We start from the raw sequence: 6,254 nt of genomic DNA on the forward strand, positions 1-6,254 counted from the left end.
GTTAGATATGGTTCATATCTAATGTCAGTTAGTCAAATGTTTGTCTTAGTATATAGCATATAGTGTACTTTTTATGCAGGAAAACATTAAAGAAACACTTCCAGATACACTAAAATATCTCTAACATAATAATACAGTTACAATAATAATGTTTTGGTACGTGTCACAAAGTAGTGCCTGTTTGTTATTACAAACCATTGTATGTACCTCAAACTTTTAATTTAATAGGTCTTCCAGATTGGTTTGTAACAATGGGTTGTACATAAGTAGGACATTTGTAACCCAGGGACTGCCTGTATTTTTGTTCATACTTCAGTTAATTTCAACAAATATTTTAGCACTTACTATGTTACAGGCAACATGCTAGAGAGGAAAAAAAGATATTAAGACTTGAGCCTTGCACTTAGAGAATTTACTCTTACAAGGAAAAGAAACTTGTAAATAAATAAGACAATATGGGATAGAAATATGTACAGGAGAAGAAAATTATTAACTCTGGCAAAGTTCACAAAGGCTTTGCAATGTCTTTTTATCTTATATAACTCAATTCCTGATAAACTATAGGCTTATAAATGATTATTTTATGAATGAAGGAATGAATCAATGGTCCAGGACAGTTGAGTACGTTTAAAGATGAATTGGAATTTTCCTGATCCTCAATCTGCTCCCATAAGGATTATAGCCAAGAAAACCCTATGCGACCATTCTATACCGTCACAGGGGTTGCTATAAGTCGAAATTACTTGACAGAACCTACAACAGCAACAACAACAACAAGGCAGAAAAGGTAGACATTATTGTCACCACATTCCAGATGAAGAAATGGAGCTCAGAGAAGTTAAATGGCCTTTTCAAGTCTCACAGCCAGCAAGTGACAGAACCAGGACTAATAGCCAGGTCTTGTGAATAGACTTTTTCCTCTACTTAGTCTTTTCCGTTTGTCCTGTCATGTTGATATGGGGGATCTGTTATCCCTGATCCCTGAGCCCCAGTTTTCCAAAGGTGTTGGAAGAGAGGAGGAACAGAGATAGAAGATAAAATGTGCACAAACTGTGGAAATGTTCAATATCATGGTGTGTTTCTAAACTACTATAATTGTAAAAGAGGAGGAGGACTAAAGAAGTATGTGAGACAGGTCAAAGTCAAAATACGTAGGGTCTTGTATGCTATGTTCAGAATCCTGTGCTCTTTGCAGGCCACAGTGAACCTCTGACTTTATCTTAAGCCATGGGAGTTAGTAAGATCAGCCTCCCATTTTAGATAGGTACAACAAATGCAACGCACTGCCGTCAGTATCTGACTCATAGCGACTCCTCCTTGGGTTTCCAAGGTGGTATCACTATAGAAGTAGATTCCCCAACCTTCCTTCTGAGGAGTGCCTGGTGAGTTTGAACAGCCAGCCTTCTGGTTAGCAGTCAAGTGCCTTAAGCACTACACCACCAGAGCTCCTTGTTAGATAGGTAGATGTCTAAAAATTATATTAAAATGTTTAGATGTTAAAAAAAAGTTTTAGAACTAGATAGTGGTGATGGTTGCACAACACAGTGAATGTAATTAATGTCACTGAACTGAAAGCTTAAAGTGTTTAATATGTGTACACTTAAAATGTTTAATATGACAAATTTTATATTATATGTATTATGTATTTTACCACAATAAATGCTTTTACTTATGTTAAAATAAACAAGAGTGAAATGGAAAGCTGCTACTTCTGGATACAAGCTTAAAATAAATATAGAGTGAAGTCATAGATAAGTTGACAGCAGCAAAATTTTCTGACAGGTACCAGTTCATTATTGTCATGTGGGCCCAGCTGTAAATAGGGTCTATACAGTCGATATTAAACTCAGTCCTGGAGCTCCTGCATAGTGCAAATAAATGATTAAATGCTTAGCTACTAACCAAAAGGTTGGAGGTTCAAGTCTATCCAGAGATGCCACGAATCTAATTCTGAACAATTCTGGTAACTTGATTCTGAGAAACCCACCATTGAAAACCATAGTTCTCCTGTGACACACATGGGCTCTCCATGAGTCAAGTCAGCTGGACGTTAACAGGTCTGAGGTCATTACCCAAGAATTCAAAGCCAAGGAGTCTCTCCTTATGAGACGCACCTTCCCTTCAATATTGACGAGAGCCCTACAAGGAAGTTAATGACATGCCACTGTTACAATTAGGAAAACTAAGGGTGAATCTCTTGCCCAGAACAACACACTTAAGCAATGGTAGAGTAAGGATTAGAAGCCAGTTCCACTTAACTGCCAAAGTCTCCCTCTATTTTGTTTCACCGCCTACCTAAATTGGGTATGAATAGGTTTTACACATTATGGAAATAGTGATGATAGTAATAGAAATGGCTTTTAAAACAATTAATACTTGAACTAAGAGTAAGTGAACGAGCTAAACTCCTAGAAGATGCTATGTGGCTACTATAAATTAAATGCCAAACTTCTCGAATTAGCAATGCAAGACACATTTTATGTTCCTGCCCACAATGGGCATGAACTAGAGTTGTGTGAAGTATCCATGTTATTTTAGGGAAAAACAAATGTGAAACTTTCCCCTTTGTCACCTTGCCTTGGAACTGTGCAGGAACTGCCTCCACACCTTAGAGTCCTGAAGTCCCATTGCCAGTGAACACCTTCTACATAAAGGTTTATCCTCTCTCTCTCCAGGGAAAGACTCTGGCTTCAAAAACAATCTGGAAGGGTTTGTGAGGATATTAATACATTTCAAAGGATCATCACTCCCCAAAATGTGTCCATGAATCGACACCGACTCATGGCAATGCCACGTGATAGAGTGGAACTGCTCTGTAGGGTTTCCTTGGCTGTAAGATTTATGGAAGCAGATCACCAGGCCTGCCTTCTGCAGTGCAGCACTGTTTAAACTGCCTGCCTACAAGTACGGGGATAGACAGGAGTGTTTTTTTATGTTCTACATGTGCATAGATTCATTTTTTTCTCTCAAAGAAACAGCTACTCAGCTCAGGTACATATCTGTGAAGCAACTGTATTAATTCATTACCCTGCTGTGTTTCAAAAGTGACTGAAGCACACAGGCAACCAATAGTTAACTAGAAATCATTGCCTGCTCCACCCTTTGACCCCTCCTGACCTCTCTTCATCAGTATCAGCACTGAGACCCAACCCACCCCAGTTACTCCTAATCACCACTCTGGCCTGCTCCAATTCTGGTGCCTTGGTCTCCCTGCTTCCAGTCATCTTGACACCAAAGAGAATATGGGGCTTTTTGTGCCCTTGATTTCTGGTCCCTCTTCTGGGTGCTATTTGGGGTCCCTCTCAAGGTACTCGCTAGAGCAGTTCTTCTGCCTGTTCTCACATCTCTCACTCCTTCCCCCAAGTAAGGTTATGAGGGCACTGTTGCATTTCTTGTTGTCCAAGGACTTATTCAAGAATACGGCTAGCTTGCCTCTTATTTTCTACTAATTGGCACTGGGGACTTTTGAGCTCCATCAAAGGAATAATATCTTCAGCAGATTTTAGACAAAGAGTAGCATTTTTCGTGTCATCTCCATGAAGACCCTCCTTAAATAGCTAATGAAGGGAAGTGTCCTTGAGCGACTGCCTGATGCTGGAGCAGTGAGTTCATCTGCAATGGCTGGGGGAGGACTGGGAAATGTTCCTCTGCACACCTGCCGGCCTCCTGGTTTCAAATTACCATTAATTAAAGACAAATGCTAATATTGCTTGTGAGCGCCTGAGTTCACAACACTTGTTTCTCAGGAGAAAGCAGACCCCTGAAAGACTAGAATACTGAACAGATAAATGTCAAAGATCAGAAAGATCAGGGCCATTAGTCACTTCTCAGTGAAGCGGGGCCAGCAGAGTGGAGATTCCCAAGTAACTGGAGACCAGGCTTGGGCTGCAGGTTGGAAATGGGTGGAACTTAGGGTTGGTACATCCATCCATCTAGAAATATCTAAAAGTTATCGGAATAGTTAAGTTGAGAAAATCAAATTTCAGATATTAATCCCACGATTAAATTTCTGCCGAAGAGAAAAGAAAAGAATCAGAGAAAGATAAATGTGTATGACTGAACCACAGCACCAAGTTGTGTATGTAAAGGTGGACGTACGTACATGTATGTACACACGCACACTCACTCATAAACATAAAAGCCAGAAAACTTATTTTTCATTTAAATATTTTTTATTTAAAATTTTGGTGTTCAGTAATTATAATTTAAATTTTTGCCTTTTAATTTTTTTTCCCTTTCAGTTTGTTACTTTTGTTGATGCATTTTATTAAAATATAATTTATGCACAGTGAAATACACAAAACAAAAGTGACATGGGTCAATGCATTTTTTTTTTTTTTTTGCAGTGTTCCCTCCCCTTCCCTTCCACCGCTGGCAACCAACAAAGAAAGTTTCCCTCCATATGTAAACCTTTCCTTGACCCTCCACAACAGTGAACTAATACTAATTTGTCCTTATATGATTGACTTATTTCACTCAGCATAATGTCCTCCAAGTTCATCCATGTTATGTGGTGTTTTGCAGACTCTACATTATTCTTTAGTGCTGCATAGCATTCACTTATGTGTATGTGCCATAGTTTGGTCATCCACTCTTCCGCTATAAATCTTAGAGATGAGTCCCTTGCCAGATATGTAATTATCAGCAAATATGAATTTGTTGCTGTCATTTTTGTTATATGCTTTTTTGTGGTGTTGATTTCTTTGTTTCATGTAATTTTCTATGCTGAGCTCATTTTGTTTATGAATCATGTTATCACTTCCTTCATTGCTATTGTTTTAGTATTTGCTGAATATTTATGCTGGTCCTCTTTTTTATTTTGATGTGAAGGTTTATCATTTTTCTTTGAGGTTATTCTGTGATTTATAGTTTGCTTTCCAAGTTCAGAATAGTCCATTCTATCTTATAGTTATCTTGACTTCCCTACCATCTAGAAGTTCTGTAATGACACAGTTTTTTCCCTCTGTTGGGTTTGTAGTTGTCCTCATTTGTCAATTGATATCTCTGGTTCCCTGTTTACAATCTTGGAGGCTTATTTACTTTGGATACTTCCATAGCTGGGTTGGTTTCTGTGTTATATCATCATGTGTGTTAATGGTCAGTTGTTGTTTGCTATTGTTGCTTCTCTGTCCAAAGGACTCCCTTTAGCATCTCTTGTAAGGTTGGTCTGGTTTTAACAAATTCCCTTAATTTCTACTTATCTAGAAATGTCCTAATTTCACCATCATATTTGAAGGACAATTTTGCTGGGTACATGGTTCTTGGTTGGAGATTTTTTCTCTTTCAGGGTTTTATATATACCATCCCATTGTCTAAGACAGAAAACTTTTAAAACCACATCATAGAAAATGCAATTGAAGTGGAAATGTGTTACAAATAAGAAAATAAGTCGTGGGCTTCACTTCTAAATTTCCCTGAAAGTAAATTTCATTCACCCCAAAAGTTGCTAATACATCAAGGTCACTGGAGAGAAATTTGAGTCAAAAAGATAAAACAGTATGAAAAACCCACCCAAAACCAAGGCCATTCCCATCAAGTAGAATCCCAACTCATAGTGATCCTAGTGGACAGAGTAGAACTGTCCCATAGGGTTTCTAAGGCTGTAAATCTTAACAGAAGCAGATAGCCTCATCTTTCTCCCACAGAGCAGCTGGTGGGTTCAAACTGCCACCATTTTGGTTAATAGTCAAGTGCTTAACCACTGTGCCACCAGAGCTCCTAGAGCATGGGGAGGCATGCATTAACGTAGGCTTAACAATTGAAACTGGAGTTGTGATTCTAGAAACAAACAAACAAAAATATTTTTCCAAGAATTGCTGGGGAAGGCAACTTGTTCAGGTGAGAAAAAAAAAATTAAATCTCTTTGAATTCGTCACTGAAGTAGGTCATTTTCAAGAATCCCAGAAATTATGAAGTGGAGAGTGACGTTCATTTATGACCATCTGGAGCTTCTCTTCAGCAGGCACCACCAGGGTGGTGGGATCAGGGGCTTACTTGTTACACATGGAATATAAGGCAGCAAGCTTTTAGAAGTATGGACGTGAGCTAGGAAAAAATTAAAAAGACTAGAATGTGGCTGTCAAGGTCTCTCTCTTCAAATTCTGGAAAGATTTCTTCAAGTGCCCTGATTCCTGCCCATGAGCCCTTTCCTTTCAGGCAGTGCTTGAGTGTAAGGAGGTGGCTTTTCCAAGTCTCTGGCAGGATGAGCAGAGTTCAGGCCAGAGATTTAGCTGAAGGCATGAGGGCCCCACTAA

Source organism: Orycteropus afer, unplaced genomic scaffold (genome assembly GCF_000298275.1).
Source record: "Orycteropus afer afer isolate SDZICR_OR568_19922 unplaced genomic scaffold, OryAfe1.0 scaffold00007, whole genome shotgun sequence".
Classification (NCBI taxonomy): Eukaryota; Metazoa; Chordata; class Mammalia; order Tubulidentata; family Orycteropodidae; genus Orycteropus; species Orycteropus afer.